General features: G+C 44.7%; 2 protein-coding genes across 3 annotated transcripts in view; one reads left to right on the forward strand and one right to left on the reverse strand.

Annotated features, from left to right (window-relative positions):
* The window catches only part of RSPH14 (radial spoke head 14 homolog), a 241,319-nt gene that overhangs the window by 23,237 nt on the left and 193,767 nt on the right, over window positions 1-24,315 (reverse strand). The window lies entirely within an intron of this gene.
* GNAZ (G protein subunit alpha z) overlaps window positions 22,945-24,315 on the forward strand; it is a 123,484-nt gene continuing 122,113 nt past the window's right edge. The window contains exon 1 of the mRNA XM_075831727.1: window positions 22,945-23,242. The gene's annotated coding sequence lies outside the window, so the exon portion shown is untranslated. The remainder of the gene's footprint in view (window positions 23,243-24,315) is intronic.

Genomic DNA, 24,315 nt, shown 5'->3' on the forward strand with positions numbered 1-24,315 from the left:
ACGTTATCAATCAAAACTTTAATAATGTTTAATATAATGCTGCACATATTTTGTTAAAGGCTGCGGCCCACAGACAGCGCCAAGGGTCCAGCACCACCTTGGCCCAAATTAGTTATCTTCTGCAGTCACAAATCTGATCATAAGCTGCAAGGAAATAGTGGACCGCTTTTGTGTATTGACTGAGAATGATCACCTGAGCAGCCCCAGGGCACCTTGTAATGGAGTTGAATTAACAAGAGGACTGTTTTACATACGTTACTCGTTTTCTTATGCCCCTCTGATCGGGCGTTTAGGGACGTTCTGTGTTAGGGTATGTTCACACGCAGTGAGCAAAAACGTCTGAAAATACGGAGCTGTTTTCAGGCGAAAACAGCTCCTGATTTTCAGATGTTTTTTTAACAATTCGCGTTTTTTACGGCCGTTTTTGGTGCTGTTTTTCAATGGAGTCAATGAAAAGCGCCTCTAAAAACGTCCCAAGAAGTGTCCTGCACTTCTTTTGACGAGCCGTCATTTTACGCGCCACGCGCGACGTGTAAAATAAAGGCTACAATTACCTTTATGGATAGACTGTAACTTTCTAGAAATGTATTAGAGTTCATCTGTATATTTCTTAAAACTATGAAGGAGGGATAACATGTTTGTTTTGTTTTGTTTGTCAAAATATAGTCCTTGTATGTCCCTTTTTTCGTTGAATTTTTGAATATTGGATATTTGTAATCCGGTGAAATTATAATGCTGTAGATTATGTCTTATGCTGCAAAACAACCTCAGTACCCTGGTTACATTATTAATTACCGGTACTATAATTTTGTTTTCTTTTGTATCCAGGGCGTCTGGAATGTACACATATATATATTGACTTTGCAAAAAAAAATTCTCTGCATTTGTGATCGCTTATCTTTGAAAAAATTCAAGAATTCTGTTTATTTCTGTTTATTTTTGTATCATTTTGAAAACCCTACAATAAAAAATTTGTCTAAAAAAAAATAAAGGCTCGTGGGAACAGAACATCGTAATTCCCATTGAAAGCAATGGGCAGATGTTTGTAAGCGTATTAGGGGCGTTTTTTCAGGCGTAATTCGAGGCGTAATACGGCCGAATTACGTCTGAAAACACTGCGTGTGAACATACCCTCACGCGAGCATCTATTAGATTCTATAATTGACATGGGTCTCAATGACAGATTCTTTCTCAATAAACTCAGTGGAAGCTGTCACATAACCACCTGTCATTGCTAGCAGTCAGTAGTAGTACATTTGTCAGGGATCATTAGCCTGTATATTGCTTGCAAAAACATTATTACTTTATATCAGTATATTCTACAAAGAACTTGAATGGAACAAAATGGAGCCTGCATCAGGAACACGCCTATGGAGACACCGCCCCTGCAATGCAAGAGGAGCGTACAGATGAACTTACAGCTGAATAGAGCCAATGGGGCTTAAGCACGTCCCACATCTCTAGGGAGGAGATTTGTAAACTCTTTGTTCAATAAAGTTTAATTTTACTTCCTGCTTCACTGAGGGAGGATGTCTACCAACATGTCTGCCTGGTATATTTCTTCCATGCATGCCCTCAGTTTCCAATTTACAGAGGTGGCTATTCGGTGTGAAATAACAGGGAAAAGGAAGTTACCCTGACACATTCATTATTAAGGGATTTTGTATCAAGGTCATTGGGCTATTTTAGGGGTGGTCAAGACAGTTTTAAAACCAGAGGTTGTAGAGATAGGATTGTAAAGAAAGTAATGGCTTTAAAACTATCTTGGGATCTTATCGTTCATGTCCCAAATTGGCTAATAATTCAGTTTTACAAATACTTGGCCATTAATTTAGCTCTTCAACCTGCATTTACCAACACAGATCTAGAAGATTTTTGCTGGTTTATTAACATTCCGTAGATTTTGGAACTACACAAACTGCAGTATGTTATCGGTTGTGTCCACCATGGTGTTAAAGTGAAGGCTGGTGCATGTGTTCTGCAGAAGAAAAGTGGCAAGAAAGTTGGCAAGCATTGTCCATGTACTTTGACAAATATACAACTTTACAGAATTGCATAACTAACAATCCCCTGTATAGTCTTATTTTTGGATCTGCGACCTTGTTGCCCAGCAAGAGCCCTCAGTGCATACAACACAATAAAAGCAACCATACCCAATCCTCACAGTTTCACATTTTTTTTAAAACTTTTTAACATGTACTTTGCATGTATTCCTTCTCTTTATATCTGCAACTGTCTGAATCAGCACTAAAAGGCAAAACTTTCCATTTGATCTCAAAGCATGATCTCAATATAATGTTCTTCCTGGCAAGACCTCACAATTGAGATGTCAAGTATAGCGATTGTTACACATTTCGGGCTGTCTAGCTGATATGGGGTGACACTTCTGTATAATAAGGACACAAATCGACCATGTTTCTGAATATATTGTCATGCTATACTGAGTTATCCACAGAGGGGACTAGATTAAGACGTGCTTTCTTCATCTCATTAACTGTAGCTATATAGATGTATGTTCATCATGGCTGGATTACGAGCCTACTGCGCTTGGAGCTACAAATCCTGATTAGCCTATTCTATTGACCTTTAGAAAGAATATACAAAAACCTCAAGCTTTATAACCAAAAGGAAAAGACATCTAAAGCAAATTTTCTCTTTCCTAAATTATTTTGCTCATTATAATCTATGGTGGTTGTTTTTTGGGCACAAAACAAGTTAATGATTCACTGATAGAATAATGGGGGCGCGAGAGATACAGAATCATCTCTTTTTATCCTCTCTAGAGATGATCAGTTTGCTTACTCATAATTCATGCAGATTTTTTTGGGGGAAAATTATACCCTAAAGAATATTTAAAACATGGGTGATTTATTTGACTAAATTATAACAAAAGTAGGAAGCTTTATCTACAATCTCTCTACTCGCTACTATATTTTAGTGTATTATATCAGGCACCATCTCTGCATAAAAGTACTTGTTGCAAATTTACTCAATGGATCTGGGAGGAGGATAAAGGAATAATGAGTAATTCACATCAGGATGCTCTGTACATCTTATTTTTTGTATAATAAAAATGATAAGATTTTCCAATTCCTCATGTTTCTTAACCACTTCCAGACCGCCCAAAGACTATAAACGTCCGGGCGGTCTGCAATTAACTCTGCAGGGCCAGAGTTAGCAGGTTTAGCTCCGTGATACAGCTGTCTCTATAAAAAAAGGATGAAAAACGGGTCAAAATCGGCCGTTGAAAATGGTAGAAGGCTGTAATACTGTGAACCGCCGCTACAAGTGTGTCTGCTATTCACAGTGTGAGCAGTAAAGGAAATGAAGTGGAAGCAGCGCTCGTATAAGCACTGTGGCCCCTTCAAAATAGCCGATCGACGGGGGTGCCGGGTGTGGGTCCCTGACCGATTAGATATTGATGGCCTATCCTGAAGATAGGCCATCAGTTTTTTTGGATTGGAAACGCCACAACATCTGTAATGGTCGTATGGTGTCAGCGAACCAGCTTTGGAAATTTTTCCTCTAAAAGCCAATGTGCGCACCATTCATTGTAAGCTCCACCTTGCGCCCAGCGTGTAAGAAATGCGCACATGTTTGGTATCGTTGAGGTCGGTAGAAGTTGCCAAATATGTATTCAGGTGTGTTTACCCAGTGGCATGCACCAGATGTAAAAAAACATCACCTAAAATCACACATTCACATTTTTTTCAACTTTATTTTCCTTTTTTCCTGCCATATTTTTAAAAAAAGTAAAATATACTACCGTTCAAAAGTTTAGGGTCACTTAGAAAGTTCCTTATTTTTGAAAGAAAAGCACAGTTTTTTTCAATGAAGATAACATTAAATTAATCAGAAATACACTCTATACATTGTCAATGTGCTAAATGACTATTCTAGCTGCAAACGTCTGGTTTTTAATGCAATATCTACTTAGGTGTATAGAGGCCCATTTCCAGCAACCATCACTCCAGTGTTCTAATGGTACATTGTGTCTGCTAACTGTGCTAGAAGGCTAATGGATGATTAGAAAACACTTGAAAACCCTTGTGCAATTATGTTAGCACCGCTGTAAACAGTTTTGCTGTTTAGAGGAGCTATAAAACTGACCTTCCTTTGAGCTAGTTGAGAATCTGGAGCATTACATTTGTGGGTTCTATTAAACTCTCCAAATGGCTAGAAAAAGAGAGCTTTCATGTGACAGTCTATTCTTATTCTTAGAAATGAAGGCTATTCCATGCGAGAAATTGCCTAGAAACTGAACATTTTCTACAACGGTGTGTACTACTCCCTTCAGAGGACGGCACAAACTGAGCAACAAGACAAGTACATTAGAGTCTCTAGTTTGAGAAATAGACGCCTCACAGGTCCTCAACTGGCAGCTTCATTAAATAGTACCCGCAAAACGCCAGCGTCAACGTCTACAGTGAAGAGGCGACTCCGGGATGCTGGCCTTCAGGGCAGAGTGGCAAAGAAAAAGCCATATCTGAGACTGGCTAATAAAAGGAAAAGATTAATATGGGCAAAAGCACACAGACATTGGACAGAGGAAGATTGGAAAAAAGTGTTATGGACAGACGAATCGAAGTTTGAGGTGTTTGGATCACACAGAAGAACATTTGTGAGACGCAGAACAATTGAAAAGATGCTGGAAGAGTGCCTGACGCCATCTGTCAAGCATGGTGGAGGTAATGTGATGGTCTGGGGTTGCTTTGGTGCTGGTAAAGTGGGAGATTTGTACAAGGTAAAAGGGATTTTGAATAAGGAAGGCTATCACTCCATTTTGCAACGCCATGCCATACCCTGTGGACAGCGCTTGATCGGAGCCAATTTCATCCTACAACAGGACAATGACCAAAGCACACGTCCAAATTATGCAAGAACTATTTAGGGAAGAAGCAGGCAGCTGGTATTCTATATGTAATGGAGTGGCCAGCGCAGTCACCAGATCTCAACCCCATAGAGCTGTTGTGGGAGCAGCTTGACCGTATGGTACGCAAGAAGTGCCCATCAAGCCAATCCAACTTGTGGGAGGGGCTTCTGGAAGCATGGGGTGAAATTTCTCCCGATTACAAATTAACAGCTAGAATGCCAAAGGTCTGAAATGCTGTAATTGCGGCAAATGGAGAATTCTTTGACGAAAGCAAAGTTTGAAGGAGAAAATTATTATTTCAAATAAAAATCATTATTTCTAACCTTGTCAATGTCTTGACTATATTTTCTAGTCATTTTGCAACTCATTTGATAAATATAAGTGTGAGTTTTCATGGAAAACACAAAATTGTCTGGGTGACCCCAAACTTTTGAAAGGTAGTGTATATCTATTATTTTTTTTACACAATATGGAAGCCCAATATGTTCTGAAAAAAACAAGACCAAATACATATAGGTTGGAAAAATAATAGAACAACAATATGCTTTTAAATTGGCACATGGCTAAAACTTAAAAATGGGCTTGGTCAGGAAAGGGGTAAAGCTCCTGGTCAGGAAGTGGTTAAGATCTCTGCTTGTTGTTATATTGTAGGAACATTCATTGTTTACTTCCAGCGGATAAAATGCTGTCCATGGTCATGTGATGGACACACAGGTGGCTGGTACACATTCTATAATCATAATCAGTCCTGCACCTGTGTGTCCATCACATGACCATGGACAGCATTTTATCCACTAGAAGTAAACAATAAATGTTCCTACTGATTAGCAATAAGAAGAGTTCCCGAAAACAGTGAGGAATTAATACAGAAATTATATTGGAAAATTGTATAACTTTTACTATAGAAAAATAATATTAATTAGCTGAAACTGGACCACTTCTTTAAAGTGAATGTTCATCTTTTAGCATCATTTCATTTTTAGGTCCAAAAAGGGCTGGTTAATTTTATAATATAGATTTATAGACGTTTGAGCCTTGTTTTTTCTTACACAGAGCTTCAAATTCTCTGCTTCTTTTCACAAAGTCATTGAGATAAATGGTAAAATTCTGAATGCCTGCAGGCACCACTAGGGGAAGCTTAGGAGGTTACTCCATATACATTTATTATTGAGCTCAATGGGAGCTGTATAAATCCATATGCAGTAAATCAGGGGCACCGTTAGGGGGAATATACAATCCTTTCTGCTTGCAGCCACAGCTAGGGAAAGTTTCTAACATACTGAGTTATACATTGCATTCAACAGGAGCTGGCAGACAGAATATAAAGAGATATTCCAACCAAAGACATCCCATAGGATATGTCATAAGTGTCTGATAGTTGAGGGTCCCAACTCTAGGATCCCCACCTATCGTGAGTGTGGGGGTCCTCTGACCCCTTTTTGCAATATAAGGTAGCTAGAAGTGACTAGTAATAGGAGAAGCTAGCCTGGAAGACAACTAAAGTCAATGATCACAGAATTCTGCCGCTCCAGTTCTGGAACAAGATTCGTTGGCAAGATGAAACCAAGATGAACTTGTACCATAATGATAGGAAGAGAACAATATGGAGTAGGAAAGGAAAGGCTCATGATCTGAAGCATACCACATCATCTGTCAAACATGGAGGAGGAAGTTATGGCATGGGCATGTATGGCTGCCAATGGACCTGAGTCACTGGTGTTTATTGATGACGTGACTGCGAATAGAATGTATTCAGTAGTAGCGTGCCTTTATTTAGTCAAATGCTAGTATAATTAAGTCAAATGCTGCAAAACTGATAGGATGGTGCTTCACAGTACAGATGAAGAATGACCCGAAATATACAGTGAAAGCAACGTAAGAGCTTCTTAAGGCAAAGAAGAGGAATATTCTTCAATGGCCGAGTCAGTCACCTGACCTCAACCCGATCGTGCACGCTTTTCACTTACTGAAGACAAAACTGAAGGCAGAAAGACCCACAAACAAGCAGCAACTGAAGGCGGCTGCAGTAAAGGCCTGGGAAACCATCTCAGGGAAGGATACCCAGCGCTCAGGCAGTCATTGACTGCAAGGGATTTGCATTATAGCATTAAAAATAATTATATATATTCGAATTATGTTATTTTCTCCAATTATTTTTGAGCCTGTGAAAATGGAGGGACTATGTAAAACATGGATGTGATTCTTAAACAGTTAATGCAATATTTTTGTTAAAGAAGACCTTTCACCACCCCAAAAACATAAAATCAGTGTGTTACCTTAAAACCTCATGTTCTCCTGTTTCTGTCTCTCTCCACCATTAGAGCCCCGGCCGCTAATAGGCCGTGCCATATGATGATTAACCCCTTAACGACCGCCCACTGTCTTTTGACGGCAGGCGGTGCAGGTGCTCCGCCTACAGCGGCGTCTTTTGGCGTCACTTTAGAAGAGGCTGATGAGCGATCCAGTGACCGCTTAACCTCTAAGCAGGAGATGTAACTAACAGCTCCTGAACTTAGAGCAGCCTGCTGAATACAGCTGGGGTCGGAAAACATTCCAATCCCAGCTGCTTAACCCTTAGATCTCCGCGGTGCGTGACTGCGGCATGATCAAAGGGAACTCCCCTCTATGATCTCATCATCGGAAACCGGGTGACGTAATCAAAGATCGGGGAATCCCTCTGCAGTCAGCCCTGGGGACCTAGAAAGGACCCCAGGGCTGTCTGTTCAGTTTGCCTGCTGTTAGGACACACTATGTGCTGCCCTAACAGCAGCCTGTGTCATAGTGACAGTGTAATAAATTAACATACAGGAGTATGTTAATACATTATAAGTAAACAAATAAAGTCATAAATAAAGTTATCCCTTAATGGGCAAAAAAAAAAATGGAACAAAAAAATTCATAAATATAAAAAGTCCCCCCAAAAAAAGGTCATTATTTTGCATAACATATATTTTATTGCCCCTACATTACATAAAAACAAAAAACCTACACATATTAGGTATCTAAACGACCATAATAACTTAAAGAATTAATTTAATTGATTATTTAGCTTGAAACGTGAATGGAATAAAAAATAAACAAAAATCACTTTTTCCTATATTCATGCTGTAAAAATAAATTCTATAACTTACACAGTGAATTTTTTTTAACCCAAACTGTGCAAAAAAAATCAAATTTCTCCTGCATAAAACAAGGTCTTATACATCCACATCAATGAAAAAATAAAAAAGTTATGGCTGCTGAAACGCAGAGAGACAAAAACGTAAAAATTTTGCTTTTTAGGCCCAATCATTAAGGGGTTCACTGGCGTAGCTATAGGGGTCGCAGCGGTCGCAATTGCGACCGGGCCCCGAAGCCAGGGGGCCCACGGCCCCCCGCACCACATCAATAAAAAGTTACTATAGTAACTCGGGCCGCGGGCCCCTGTTACTATAGTAACATACTTTACTTACCTTCCTGGTTCCGGATCGCAGCGGAGGTCCTGACGTTAAGCGCTGTGCGCCGCGCACAGCATCGAGACGACAGAACTCCCGCCGCGGCCGAAGAGGAAGGTAAGGTTAGCCCTGACTGGTGGGGTCCGACTCCCGGGACCCGCCAATCAGCTGTTTTGAAGGGGCCGCAGCACTCGTACGAGAGCTGCTCCCCTTCATTCCTGTCACTTCATTCCGGTCACACTGTGAATCCGTGTCGGCGATTCACAGTGTGGGCGAGTAGTGAAATGAAGGGGAAGCAGCTCTCGTACGAGTGCTGCGGCCCCTTCAAAACAGCTGATTTGCGGGTCCCGAGAGACACATCAGCTATTGATGACCTATCCGGAGGATAGGCCATCAATGTTTAGGGACTGTACAACCCCTAAGCCTACTATGTAGCAGGCTTAGGGGGCCCATGAGACAGGATCACAGATTGTGTGATCCTGTCTGCTGGGCCCTGTATCTAAGCCAATCACATGGTAGGCTTAGATACATGGCCCATGCGTGATCCTGTCTGCTGGGCCCTGTATCTAAGCCAATCACATGGTAGGCTTAGATACATGGCCCATGCGTGATCCTGTCTGCTGGGCCCTGTATCTAAGCCAATCACATGGTAGGCTTAGATACATGGCCCATGTGTGATCCTGTCTGTGGGACCCTGTATCTAAGCCTACCACACTGTCAGTTTAGATACAGGGCCCCAGCACACAGTAATCTTAAACTGTATAAGATTACTGTCTGCTGGACCCTGTATCTAAGCCTACGTTGTGGTAGGCTTAGATACAGGGTCCCACAGACAGTATCACACATGGGCCCTGTACCTAAGCCTAACACACGTGTTACTAATCATTTTTTGTGTGTTTTCTCACAGGTTTGGTCGTTGGACTACGTCGGATTCCAGGACTACTTCGATGACAGCTTTTTTTTTATTATCAATAAAATGGTTAATGAGGGCTGTGTGGGTTTTTTTTTTATTTCAATAAAATATTTTTTCTATGTCTTTGTGGTTTTTTTTAAACTATATTACTACCGCCTTAGTAATGGCCGCCGGCTGATTGACTGCATCCATTGCTAAGGCGGTGCTTAGTGTTAGCCGGTGCAGAGGCTAACACTAACCCCCTTTATTACCCCGGTACCCACCGCCACCAGGGGTGCTGGGAAGAGTCGGGTACGATCCAGTACCTGACCATCTGTAGTGATGGTCGGCCGCAGGCTGGTATTATCAGGAGGGGAAAGGCCAAAAACAGTGGCCCTTCCTACCCTGGTGATGCTAGGCTGCTGCTGCTTTATTGTATCTGGCTGGTTATGAAAAATGGGGGGGACCCCACGTCATTTAAAAAAAAAATAATAAATAAATAATTGGAAAGAACGATGTGGGTCTCCCCCAATTTTCATAACCAGCCAGATACAACACAGCAGCAGCAGGCAGCATTACCAGGGTGGGAAGGGCCACTGTTTTTGGCCTTCCCCTGCCTAATACTACCAGCCTGCGGCCACCCCGGTGCCTGCCCGTCACTACAAATGGTCGGGTACTGGTTCGTACCCGGCTCTTCCCAGTACCCCTGGTTTTTGTGGGTACCGGGGTAATAATGGGTGTTAGTGTAGCATCTGCACCGGCTAACATTAAGCCTCGCCTTAGTAATGGAGGTTGTCAATCATCCAGCGGCCATTACTAAGGCGGTGATAAAGTTTAAAAAGATACAAGCACATAGAAAAAATATTTTATTGAAATAAAAAAACACAAACCTCATTAACCATTTTATTGAGAATAAAAAAAACGCCGTCATTGAAGTCCTCGTATCCGAAGTCCAACAACCGAACCTGTAAAAAAACACAAACACACAAAAATAATCAGTAACACATAAAGAAGCAAAATTATTATTCTTACCTATCCTGGGTCCAGCGCTGGAGACGCAATGTCAGCGAGCTGGGCCCTGTATCTAATCCAATCATGTGTGATACTGTCTGCTGAGCTGTGTATCTAATCCAATCATGTGTGATACTGTCTGCTGGGCCCTGTATCTAATCGTATCTTGTGTGATACTGTCTGCTGGGCCCTATATCTAATCCGATCATGTGTGATACTGTCTGCTGAGCCACTGTATCTAATCCTATCATGTGTGATACTGCCTTCTGAGCCACTGTATCTAATCCTATCATGTGTGGTACTGTCTGCTGAGTCACTGTATCTAATCCTATCATGTGTGGTACTGTCTGCTGAGCCACTGTATCTAATCCTATCATGTGTGATACTGTCTGCTGGGCCACTGTATCTAATCCTATCATGTGTGATACTGCCTTCTGAGCCACTGTATCTAATCCTATCATGTGTGATACTGTCTGCTGAGCCACTGTATCTAATCCTATCCATAGTTTATAGGGTCGTAATGGCATGTGCAGGCGTCTTTCGCTGCGTCCATTACGGACGTAATTGGAGCTGTTTTTCTATGGAGTCCATGGAAAACGGCTCCATTTACGTCTGAAGAAGTGACAGGCACTTCTTTGACGCGGGCGTCTTTTTTACGCGCTGCCTTTTGATAGCGGCGCGTAAAAAAAAATGACCGTCGGCACAGAACATCGTAAGACCCAAATGAATGGGCAGATGTTTGCCAACGCTTTTGAGCCGCATTTTCGGACGTAATTCAATGCTAAAACGCCCGAATTACGTCAGTAAATAGGGTGTGTGAACCCAGCCTTAGTGACGCCCCCGGCTGCCAGTGCTGCATTGTTGGGTCACTTAGGAGACCCAGCGATGCAGCTGAAAGCTGCGGACCGTCGGCCATGAGAAGTTTGCAGGGGGGGGGGCCCAGTAAGAATTTTCGCATCGGGGCCCATGAGCCTTTAGCTACGCCCCTGAAGGGGTTAATGAATAAATTGATAACAGGGCGGTCTTAGCCACCCAGTGTCAACTAGGCATAAACTTTCCATCCTCTTGCACTGTCAAATAGGAGAGGACAGTACCAGAGCAGCACTTTATTCTGCGGGTCAAACTGATTACAACAATGCCAAATTTATGTTTGTATTGTGTTGACATATTCTCAGAGCCATAACGGTTTAATTTTTTTTATAAAGCAGTGTTAGGGCTTATTTTTTTGCGGGGAGGGGTTGGGAGCTGCAGTTTTTATTAGTACCATTATTGGGTAAATACAGCTTTTTTTTTTACCATATTTGGTTTCATACGTTTGTATCCAAAAAAATGTAAGGAGCAAAGGTAACAAAATCACAGAAATTCTGTCATTTTTATTTTAGTTTTTTCACAACGTTCATCCTGCAGGTTGAATAATGTTATATTGTAATAACATGTATTGTATTTGGAGATCTGTAACATAAAAAGCATAGCAATCAGCATAGTATTTCCTTTAAGCCTTGTTCACACAACTTTTTTTGACAAGCTGATTCTGATACTTTTTCAGCGACAGAACCAGCATTGAAGACAGCTCTATTTTGCCTCCCATTGTTTTCAAATACCTTGGTTCATACGGTGCTGATTTCTCAGCGAACGGAATATAAATCTGACGGGCTGAAGAAAAAAGCCTCTTGACCTATCAAGAAGCAGAATCTGCCAAAAAACTTCCCATTGAAGACAATGCGAATCTGAAAAAATAGCGCCAAATGCTTCCGGCACTCTTTTATGCGCTGAATAATAGTGCGCTGATTTTAATGTTCAAACCTCCAGTTTGCTGTTTTTATTTTCACTTTTTTTTTTCTGAAAACAGTCAAAATTAGCAACAAAATCCGCCTGGAAAATAATTTGATTTTGGAGGCAGATTCAGCATCTGATTTTTTAGCTAAAAAACCTCACTATGAACATACCCAAATAACCATTGTTTTGGACTGACATATATTCGTTTTCCACATTGAACTAAAAAAATTGAATCCGACTTGTTTTCTGAGGAGAGGACAGATGTGAAAACAGATCACGTATGACTGCCTGCTGTGTAGAAATAAACTTTTGCAAGCCAAACTGTACATGACCTATAGATACAACTGCTTGTCTGCTGGAGGCCAAATGGGCCATAATCTGACGTGTTCAGCCTTTTTAGCTGGTTCCTTTCCAATTTCGAGAGGTTCAGGCAAGAGGGTCTCCTCAAACCCATACATATGGCAATACTGGGCTAATAGCTGATAAATGTAGAGATAGAGGCAGTTTTCCGTATTCAGAGACAGAAAATAAAAAGCCTTTTTTTTTAAATTTGCTTTCTTGAATATAATGGAAATATAGGTGAGCACATGACGATATCTAATATAAATGTAATGGGCCCCCCTTTCTGTATAGGAAGGGGGACAAACGGAATTGTGGCTACCCCACTCTCCCTTCTTTTTTTACTGTTGGACCTTGGTACGGTCCTTTGTTTCTTCTCTCTGCCCCCCTCTTTTGTTTTCACAGTTGAACTTACCTGGGCTTCCAGAAGATTCTGTCTGGTTCTAGGTGCTGGGGAGAAAGAAGATGATTGGACAGTTCCTTTTGAGCGGGAATCTACAGAGGTTATAAATTCCCCTGTTCACTGCTTCAGCGCTCAGCTACCTGACTGAACTCTATGGAACAGAATCTCCCGTTCCTCCGTCCCTTGTCATGAACGTTGATTGTTGGGGTTTAGCTGCCCAACGGGTGGATGTGGAATTGCAGTTTTTGGCTGAATTTATTGATGGGCATTTAATAAAATGGTTATATTATTGATGAATTTATAAAATTGGTCTTGTTCATCTGTCCCCTTTTTTTTTTAAATGATGAACGGAAACCCCAAACGGAACCCGACGCTGATGTGAACAGGCCCTAAGTCTATAATTTATGGTTATGGTTATTATTATGGGGCCTGCAATTCCGTGGATTTTAGACTGTACTTTTAGCGGAAAATTTCGGTCTAAAGCAAAATCTATCCTAATGCAGTACAATTCCAGTGTAGTCTGATTATTAGTATCGCTAGAAAGACCATAGAATAAATGAGGGGTGAACAGTTATGTATGTGGCCACCTTAAGGACTATGTGAACTTTTGCAACTTTTTTTTTAGGTTCACACTGCGTTTTTGTCCTACGTTTCACGTATAAGCAGGGAAAAGCCCCCGACGTATATGCTAAACAGAGACTGATGAGAGCTCAATAGTGGCTTCTGTCACCGATACACTAATATGGGATCCATTTAACGGATACATGGGCCCCTTTTTCATGATGTATAGGTTAAAGTGATACCATTATAGCCTATGGATGTCACTGTTAGGCATTCATTTAACAGTTATGTATAAACTTTGCTATTCCATACTTCATTTTTTTTGCAGTATACTGATGTAAACCAGCCAAACCGAGGCCAAAAGGACACTATTTTGGCCTCCATCTGACTAATGGACTCCTGACCTTGCAGTCATGTGGTAGTCTCTTCCATCGAGTGTGGCATGTGATGTCTAATGGGGGTCTCAGCCAGAGTTCCTTCACTAAGTTCTGCGTGATCTCTTCAATACCCTCTTGCGTCCCCTACTGTAGTTTTTAACTGATATGCAGAAGCGTTTCTGTTATAACATTAGGAGTGTCAATGGAGAAGTGAGCCAGCTAGGTCTACAGAGATCATTCATGTAATGTGAGAACACTATGCATTATATTTTTGGGCTAGCTGTAGTCTACACTTGTCGATGTCCATCTATATGTATGGCCAAGATCAACTATGCCTGTGTTATTTTAATGGGTGATATTTAAGAGGAACACTGGTGTATTTTTTGCAATTTGTCACTAATGGATTATAAACCATATATATTTTAAGAATTGTTTTCAGGGAATGGGTTTTATTTTTTATAATTTACAGAAGCCCCATCCTCAAATAATGTCCAGCTCATACTAAAGAATGCCAGCCGGGATGCCCCCATTACCAGTTCCAGCCACAGAGCCCTTTTAAAAAGTGCCAGAGTGTCCCCATGAATAGCTTCAGAGGGCCCCCTTAAATTGCGCCAGCCAATATGTTTGCCTGCATGTCGGTTCCTTTTCTTGCACTGAGATCAACAACATCACTCCCACCGAACGGTCTCCGAGATCTAGAAAAGAAACAACCTTCCCTTCCAGGAGATCTCTCCTTTTTCAGAAAATGTTGCAGTGTGGCCCTATGTTCATATTAGGATCTATTGAATAGGTCGGCATTGGCACACAGCTGCAAGTGCCAAGGGCTGTGTGGCAGAGTTTCTTAAACTCCAATAGTGTTGTGTTGATGCAAATACTGGCAGCATTGCGTGTGCGTGTATACGATATATATGCTCATTAAACTATCTATGTGCCCTAGAATCCACATGCTGCCATAATCATGTGATGTGCTGTAGTGGTTGCCATGGTAACTGTTTTTCTTCTGCGTTACAGAGTAATATAGAGCCACGTCACATTTCACCTCACACTTGTGTCTGCCTGTAGGGCGCTGGGCGGGCTCAGCCAACGTGCTGCAGTCTGCACCTTGCAAGCTAACAACATCATGTGTGTGTAGACAGGAAGCCAAGCGCAGCTCACATATATATGAATTACAAGCGAATCCATTAGGACTAGCACATTATGCATACCACGGAGAAATCCTTGGCAGATATATATACAGGTGATATAGCTACCTAGTAAGAGAATTAGTGATACTAGACATTCAGCTGCTTCAGGACCTACAGTGTACGGAGGACCTATTAGCGGCTCAGACCCAATCGGGCCCAGAATACCTTGCATAAGCTTATAAAAGAGCTGATTGGTGAAGGGCCCTAGAGTTAACCAATCAGATGGCTGAGATAAACGAATGCTGAATACCTGTGACCGCAGACCTGATGATATAACGACAGAAAATACTCATAGGAACTTTTAAAGAAGGATTATTATACAGTAAAACGTTATTGAGACTCCGATCTTATAGGAGTGGTCCCCTCAAAGAAAAGGCCAATATACATAAGATATAAGGGAATCAAAAATCATTGAGATCAATGTTGGGAAAGGAGGAGACGTGAGCGACTGCTTACAGGTCAGCACACAGCAATGGAGAGAGGATGGTGTGATTTTTTTTGTACTGAAACAAAATCCGAGCAAGGAGGCATAAGGGACTTAAAATGGAAGGGGCTGCATGGTCTACGGCGCTGACAAGTCTAAGGTGGGCTGGGTAGGATGCCCACCTGTTGTGTAAAGGGGTGTTTCGACAGGTAAAGCCAGCCGAACGATCAGTTGGCCATGTAAAGTTGACAGGGGGAAAGGGGTAGATAAGGGTTGGCCAGGTAATGGGCTGGTCAGTTTTCTGGAGGAGAGCAAGGATACTCAACCTCCCTCCCTCCCTCTTGAATATTATTGTTACAATACTTGGTAAAGTGGATCACGACACTAAAAGCTCTGATAAGGGCGGATTGATTTGGTTGGCCCCAGCGAGCAAGCCACGAGCCGTACGGCAGGACAAACTTGCTAGTGGGGGAACACGAGCCGTACGGCAGGTTCCCAGGTAAGATAATGGCCCGGGTAGCTACGAAGGTCAGCCGGGACAGCTGCATGGGGGACTGACTGATGGCAAGCGGGCTCGGTCAGTCTTGCATTAGGAGGGCCGAGGGCAGGTGGGTCTACTCTGTTATTTACTAGGCTACAGGCCATAATGACATCACTGGATCACGCAGGTCCACGCAAGGATCCCATCAGCGTTGTAAAGCAGCTGTTTATCGCGGGAACCTGGACTAGGTGAGTATAACATTTTTGTTTTATTTGTTAAGGGGGCACTGTCTACAAATGGGAGGCAGTATAGCGCTGTCTACAAGGGGGAGGTGGGGGCTGTATGGCGCTGTCTACAAGGGGGAGCTGGGGGGCTGTATGACGCTATCTACAAGAGGGAGGTGGGGGCTGCATGGCACTATCTACAAACGGAGGTGGGGGGCTGTATAGCACTGTCTACAAGTGAGAGGTGGGGGCTGTATGGCACTATCTACAAGGGGGAGGTTTCGGAGGCTGTATGTCACTGTCTACAAGGGGAAAGTGGGAGGCTGTATGGCACTCTCTACAAGAGGGAGGGGGGGCTGTATGGCACCATCTAAAAGGGGGAGGTGGGAGCTGTATGGCACTGTCTACAAGGGGGACATGGGGGGCACTGTCTACAAGGGGGAGGTAGGGGGATGTATGTCACTGTCTACAAGGGGAAGGTGGGGGACTGTATGGCACTGTCTACAAGGGGGACATGGGGGGCACTATATACAAGGGTAATGTTGGGGGCTGTATGTCACTGTCTACAAGGGGGATGTGGGGGCTGTATGGCACTATCTACAAGAGGTGGGGGCTGCATGGCAATGTCTACAAGGGGAGGTGGGGCTGTATGGCACTGTCTACAAGGGGGATATGGGGGTACTGTCTCCAAGGGGGAGGTGGGGGGCTGTATGGTACTATCTACAAGGGGGAGGTGGGGGCACTGTCTATAAAAGGAGCTGTACGGCACAATCTACAGGGGGCTGTATGGCACAATCTACATGGGCACTATCTACAAGGGGGAGCTGTGTGTGGCACCCAGGGGGAGTGGGACATTATACTGTGGGGGGGGCATTAAGGGGGCATTATACTGTGTGTGGGGCCACTAAGGGGACATTATAATGTGTAGGAGCACTACAGGGGGCAATATACTGTGTGTGGCACTTAGGGGGCATTATACTGTGTGGGCACACTTAGAGGACAAAATACTGTGTCCTTAAAGGGGTTATAATATATTATAATATAAAATATTGTTATTAAACTGTATGGGGCAACTATGGGGGCATTATACTGTATGGGGGAAATATACTGTGTGGGGGCACTTAGGTGACATTATACTGTGCGGGGGGTACTAAAAGGGGCATTATACTGTCTGGGGGCACTATAAATGGCATTATACTATGTGGAGCACTATAAAGGGCATTATACTGTGTGGGACACTAAAAAGGGCATTATACTGTGTGGGACACTAAAAAGGGCATTAAACTTTTTTATGAAGCATTTTTTCATGATGGGGTTGGGCCCCAAAAAGAAAGTTTTGCACGGGGCGCCATCTATCCTAAGGCCGGCCCTGCCTTCATCACTGTATGCTGTTTGATTAATAAAATTGGCTGATAGCCAAAGTTTTGCCAAAGACGATGAGTTGTGTGGTTACTGTTGGGGGGTTGGTCAAAAAGCTAGGGGAGAATGTGGCTCCTTATAGCATTTTGTTTGGGTGCAATCTGCCTGCACTGTTTTACTGTGGCACACTTTCTGCACTGCTTTAGGGTATGTTCACACGGCCTATTTACGGACGTAATTCGGGCGTTTTTGCCCCGAATTACGTCTGAAAATAGCGCCTCAATAGCGCTGACAAACATCTGCCCATTGAAAGCAATGGGCAGACGTTTGTCTGTTCACACGAGGCGTATATTTACGCGCCGCTGTCAAATGACGGCGCGTAAATAGACGCCCGCGTAGAAGAAGTGACCTGTCACTTCTTTGGCCGTAATTAGAGCCGTTATTCATTGACTCCAATGAATAGCAGCGCTAATTACGGCCGTAATTGACGCGGCGTTCAAGCGCCTGCACATGCCGCTACGGCTGAAATTACGGGGATGTTTTCAGGCTGAAACATCCCCGTAATTTCAGCCGTTACGGACCCCCGCCGTGTGAACATACCCTTATGGTGGCACTGACAAGTTTATGGGGATACTTTCTGCTAGCAATGTAACAGGGGGCAATCTATGTCTGGTACACTTAATGGGCGGGGTGGGGGTGGTAATTCAGCAGTGATAAATACACAGGGTCAGTGAACAAGCAAAGTTCTGCAGTGATGTATACACAGGGTGAGGTGAGTGTGTATTGGGTAAAGATGTTCTGCAGTGATATATACGAAGGGTTAGGTGGGTGTGTTTTGGGTAGAGATGCTTTACAGAGATGTATATGCAGGGTTAGGAGAGTGTGTATTGGGTAGAGATGCTCTGAAGTGATGTATATACAGGGTCAGGTGAGTGTGTATTGGGTAGAGATGCTCCGCAGAAATGTATGCACAGGGTTAGGTGAGTGTGTATTGGGTAGAGATGCTCTGCAGAGATGTATACACAGGGTCAGGTGAGTGGGTTCCAGGGACAGATGCTTGACAGTGATGTATACACATGGTCACATGAGTGTGTATTGGGTAGAGATGCTCTGCAGAGATGTACATACAGGGTCAGGTGAGTGTGTATTGGGTAGAGATGCTCTTCAGAGATCTATATACAGGGTCAGGTGAGTGTGTATTGAGGAGAGATGCTCTGCAGAGATGTATACACAGGGTTAGATGAGTGTGTATTGGGTAGAGATGATCTGCAGAGATGTATACACAGGGTCAGGTGAGTGTGTATTGGGTAGAGATGCTCTTCTCTGCAGAGATGTATTCACAGGGTCAGGTGAGTGGGTTCCAGGGACAGATGCTCGGCAGTGATGTATACACATGGTCACATGAGTGTGTATTGGGTAGAGATGCTCTGCAGAGATGTATACACAGGGTCATATGAGTGTGTTCCAGGGACAGATGCTCTGCAGAGATGTATACACAGCGTCAGGTGAGTGTGTATTGGGTAGAGATGCTCTGCAGAGATGTATATACAGGGTCAGGCGAGTGTGTATTGGGTAGAGATGCTCTGCAGAGATGTATACACAGGGTCAGGTGAGTGTGTTCCAGGGACAGATGCTCTGCACAGATGTATACACAGGGTCAGGTGAGTGTGTTCCAGGGACAGATGCTCTGCAGATGTATACACAGGGTCAGGTGAGTGTGTATTGTGTAAAGATGCTCTGCAGAGATGTATACACAGGGTCAGGTGAGTGTGTTCCAGGGACAGATGCTCTTGCAGAGATGTATACACAGGGTCAGGTGAGTGTGTATTGGGTAGAGATGCTCTGCAGAGATGTATACACAGGGTCAGGTGAGTGTGTTCCAGGGACAGATGCTCTGCAGAGATGTATACACAGCGTCAGGTGAGTGTGTATTGGGCAGAGATGTTCTGCAGAGATGTATACACAGGGTCAGGTGAGTGTGTATTGGGTAGAGATGCTCTGCAGATATGTATACACAGGGTCAGGTGAGTGTGTATTGGGTAGAGATGCTCTGCCGAGATGTATACACAGGGTCAGGTGAGTGTGTTCCAGGGACAGATGCTCTTCAGAGATGTATACACAGGGTCAGGTGAGTGTGTTCAAGGGACAGATGCTCTGCAGAGATGTATACACAGCGTCAGGTGAGTGTGTATTGGGTAGAGATACTCGGCAGAGATGTATACACAGGGTCAGGTGAGTGTGTATTGGGTAGAGATGCTCTGCAGAGATGTATACACAGGGTCAGGTGAGTGTGTTCCAGGGACAGATGCTCTGCAGAGATGTATACACAGCGTCAGGTGAGTCTGTTCCAAGGACAGATGCTCTGCAGAGATGTATACACAGGATCAGGTGAGTGTGTTCCAGGGACAGATGCTCTGCAGTGATGTATACACAGGGTCAGGTGAGTGTGTATTGGGTAGAGATGTTCTGCAGAGATGTATACACAGGGTCAGGTGAGTGTGTATTGGGTAGAGAGGCTCTGCAGAGATGTATATACAGGGTCAGGTGAGTGTGTATTGGGTAGAGATGCTCCGCAGAAATGTATGCACAGGGTTAGGTGAGTGTGTATTGGGTAGAGATGCTCTGCAGAAATGTATACACAGGGTCAGGTGAGTGGGTTCCAGGGACAGATGCTCGGCAGTGATGTATACACATGGTCACATGAGTGTGTATTGGGTAGAGATGCTCTGCAGAGATGTACATACAGGGTCAGGTGAGTGTGTATTGGGTAGAGATGCTCTGCAGAGATGTATATACAGGGTCAGGCGAGTGTGTATTGGGTAGAGATGCTCTGCAGAGATGTATACACAGGGTCAGGTGAGTGTGTTCCAGGGACAGATGCTCTGCAGAGATGTATACACAGGGTCAGGTGAGTGTGTTCCAGGGACAGATGCTCTGCAGAGATGTATACACAGGGTTAGGTGAGTGTGTTCCAGGGACAGATGCTCTGCAGAGATGTATATGCAGGGTCAGGTGAGTGTGTTCCAGGGACAGATGCTCTGCAGTGATGTATACACAGGGTGAGGTGAGTGTGTATTGGGCAGAGATGTTCTGCAGAGATGTATACACAGGGTCAGGTGAGTGTGTATTGGGTAGAGATGCTCTGCAGATATGTATACACAGGGTCAGGTGAGTGTGTATTGGGTAGAGATGCTCTGCCGAGATGTATACACAGGGTCAGGTGAGTGTGTTCCAGGGACAGATGCTCTTCAGAGATGTATACACAGGGTCAGGTGAGTGTGTTCCAGGGACAGATGCTCTGCAGAGATGTATACACAGCGTCAGGTGAGTGTGTATTGGGTAGAGATGCTCTGCAGAGATGTATACACTGGGTCAGGTGAGTGTGTATTGGGTAGAGATGCTCTGCAGAGATGTATACACAGGGTCAGGTGAGTGTGTTCCAGGGACAGATGCTCTGCAGAGATGTATACACAGCGTCAGGTGAGTCTGTTCCAGGGACAGACGCTCTGCAGTGATGTATACACAGGGTCAGGTGAGTGTGTTCCAGGGACAGATGCTTTGCAGAGATGTATACACAGGGTCAGGTGAGTGTGTTCCAGGGAGAGATGCTCTGCAGAGATGTATATACAGGGTCAGGTGAGTGTGTTCCAGGGACAGATGCTCTGCAGAGATGGATACACAGGGTCAGGTGAGTGTGTTCCAGGGACAGAGGCTCTGCAGAGATGTATACACAGGGTCAGGTGAGTGTGTTCCAGGGACAGATTCTCTGCAGAGATGTATACACAGGGTTAGGTGAGTGTGTTCCAGGGACAGATGCTCTGCAGAGATGTATACACAGGGTCAGGTGAGTGTGTTCCAGGGACAGATGCTCTGCAGAGATGTATACACAGGGTCAGGTGAGTGTGTATTGGGTAGAGATGCTCTGCAGAGATGTATATACAGGGTCAGGTGAGTTTTTATTGGGTAGAGATGCTCTGCAGAGATGTATACACAGGGTTAGGCGAGTGTGTTCCAGGGACAGATGCTCGGCAGAGATGTATACACAGGGTCAGGTGAGTGTGTTCCAGGGACAGATGCTCGGCAGAGATGTATACACAGGGTCAGGTGAGTGTGTTCCAGGGACAGATGCTCTGCAGAGATGTATACACATGGTCAGGTGAGTGTGTTCCAGGGACAGATGCTCTACAGAGATGTATATACAGGGTCAGGTGAGCATGTCCCAGGGACAGATGCTCTGCAGAGATGTATACACAGGGTGAGTGTGTATTGGCTAGAGATGCTCTGCAGAGATGTATACACAGGGTCAGGTGAGAGTGTTCCAGGGACAGATGCTCTACAGAGATGTATACACAGGGTCAGGTGAGCGTGTCCCAGGGACAGATGCTCTGCAGAGATGTATACACAGGGTGAGTGTGTATTGGCTAGAGATGCTCTGCAGAGATGTATACACAGGGTCAGGTGAGCGTGTCCCAGGGACAGATGCTCTGCAGAGATGTATACACAGGGTGAGTGTGTATTGGCTAGAGATGCTCTGCAGAGATGTATACACAGGGTCAGGTTAGTGTGTTCCAGGGACAGATGCTCGGCAGAGATGTATACACAGGGTCAGGTGAGTGTGTATTGCGTAGAGATGCTCTGCAGAGATGTATATACAGGGTCAGGTGAGTGTTTATTGGGTAGAGATGCTCTTCAGAGATGTATACACAGGGTCAGGTGAGTGTGTTCCAGGGACAGATGCTCGGCAGAGATGTATACACAGGGTCAGGTGAGGGTGTTCCAGGGACAGATGCTCTGCAGAGATGTATACACAGGGTCAGGTGAGGGTGTTCCAGGGAGAGATGCTCTGCAGAGATGTATACACAGGGTCAGGTTAGTGTGTATTGGGTAGAGATGCTCTGCAGAGATGTATACACAGGGTCAGGTGAGGGTGTTCCAGGGACAGATGCTCTGCAGAGATGTATACACAGGGTCAGGTGAGTGTGTACCAGGGACAGATGCTCTGCAGAGATGTATACACAGGGTCAGGTGAGTGTGTTCCAGGGACAGATGCTCTGCAGAGTTGGATACACAGGGTCAGGTGAGTGTGTTCCAGGGACAGATGCTCTGCAGAGATGTATACACAGGATCAGGTGAGTGTGTTCCAGGGACAGATGCTCTGCAGAGATGTATACACAGGGTCAGGTGACGGTGTTCCAGGGACAGATGCTCGGCAGAGATGTATACACAGGGTCAGGTGAGGGTGTTCCAGGGACAGATGCTCTGCAGAGATGTATACACAGGGTCAGAGGAGTGTGTTCCAGGGAGAGATGCTCTGCAGAGATGTATACACAGGGTCAGGTGAGTGTGTATTGCGTAGAGATGCTCTGCAGAGATGTATACACAGGGTCAGGTGAGGGTGTTCCAGGGACAGATGCTCGGCAGGTGGAGTGAGAAGAGAGCCGGTGATACGGTAAGGGCAGCCTCATCCATCCTGTCCCCCCTCCACCCTTTCTCACAAGACGGCTCCTTCCTTTCCCTCCACCTATTTGTAATGGTCCCTCCTGGATGACAGTCACGTCCCTCCATCCCTCCCCTTGTCCCCTCGTGTTAGAGAACAACCTCTCGTCCTCCCCTCACTCCTCCCACCACTGTACAGTCCAGGGCAGCTTCATAGCTTCCCTCCTCTACGACAGAACTCCTCGCTACTCTCCCCTCCTCCTGTCACAGGACAGCCTCCCCCTCCCGTATCACAGGACACACTAAGCACCCCCCTGCCTGCTGTATGACAGGACGCTCCTACCCGGCTCGCCACCATGAAGGGCTAATTACCAGGACGGGAGAATAGCCCAGGCATTGGAGTGGGGTCGCCCGCCTGCACCTATGTGAGCCATGCTGGATGCACCCCAGAGGTGGAGGATGCAGTAGGTAAGAGGGGTTACACGTTACCCTTCACTGACCCTTCCCTCATCCTCATCGTTATTGTAGCACACGGGCTGCCTGGGAGATGGCAGAGAAGGTGCAGGGTGCGGCTGTCACTGAGAGAGAGCTCTGCTACATGTGAGTGCGGTGTGTGGCTGTGCCAGTAGAGGACATTTCTATGTGGAGACATCTATCACCCTATAATAGGGGCAGGCTACCACCACAGTGATGACCTTCCCTCCCCTCCAGAGATGCTGTATTGTGCTGCTATCCCTGCCTTTTCTGATGACTCCATTTCTATAGAGTTGCTCTTCCTCTGTGGGAAGTGTCATTCGGCTGCAGCATACATTCCATATTCACAGTTGGTACGTGGACCAGCTTCCTATAGCCCGTGTAACAGCTGTGATCTGCGGCAGAAAGTGTGTCAGATGTGTGGTCGGAAGGATACGAAGTGATTGGGCTCTGATTTCTAGGCATCAGCCAGTGGATGACTACATACAATGTGGCTGTAATGTCAGACGGAGCACACAGGCTGCAGCACTGCTTGTGTGCTGCATTGTTATATAGGGAATGCGGTATAGGAGAGGCGAGCTGCATGGCTGGTTGCTACATGAGATGTACTGTGCCTTTAACAAACTATAGTGCCCATCAGTACTGCTCTGGGTTATGGGTAACTAGGGGAAAGGACTGCAGATCAGGACAAGTTAGTGGGCAGGAGGATGACAACTTTACTTAGATTTCCCATTTCATGGTCAGCGTTCTGATGTGTGGCATACGTTCCTGGCTAGTATAGGAGAAATTATACATCATCAGTTATGTACATACTGTAGTAGGGAAGGCTATGGATGCCACTGTATAGTAATCTCCATGTTATTTCCTAACCTGTGACAGTGGGTCTCTATAGAACAGAGCTTTTCTATCACCAGCCAGCACATGGGAGTTCCTGGGCATCACCACTGGTCATAGTCCATGCCAAATGTTTAAAGGAACACGCCAGGCAAAGTCAATACCCTCTGTTATGCCTAGTATAGGGCCTAAGGGGAGGAGCATGACTCAAGGATTCAAAAAACACTGCAGTC

Source organism: Rhinoderma darwinii, chromosome 1 (genome assembly GCF_050947455.1).
Source record: "Rhinoderma darwinii isolate aRhiDar2 chromosome 1, aRhiDar2.hap1, whole genome shotgun sequence".
Classification (NCBI taxonomy): Eukaryota; Metazoa; Chordata; class Amphibia; order Anura; family Rhinodermatidae; genus Rhinoderma; species Rhinoderma darwinii.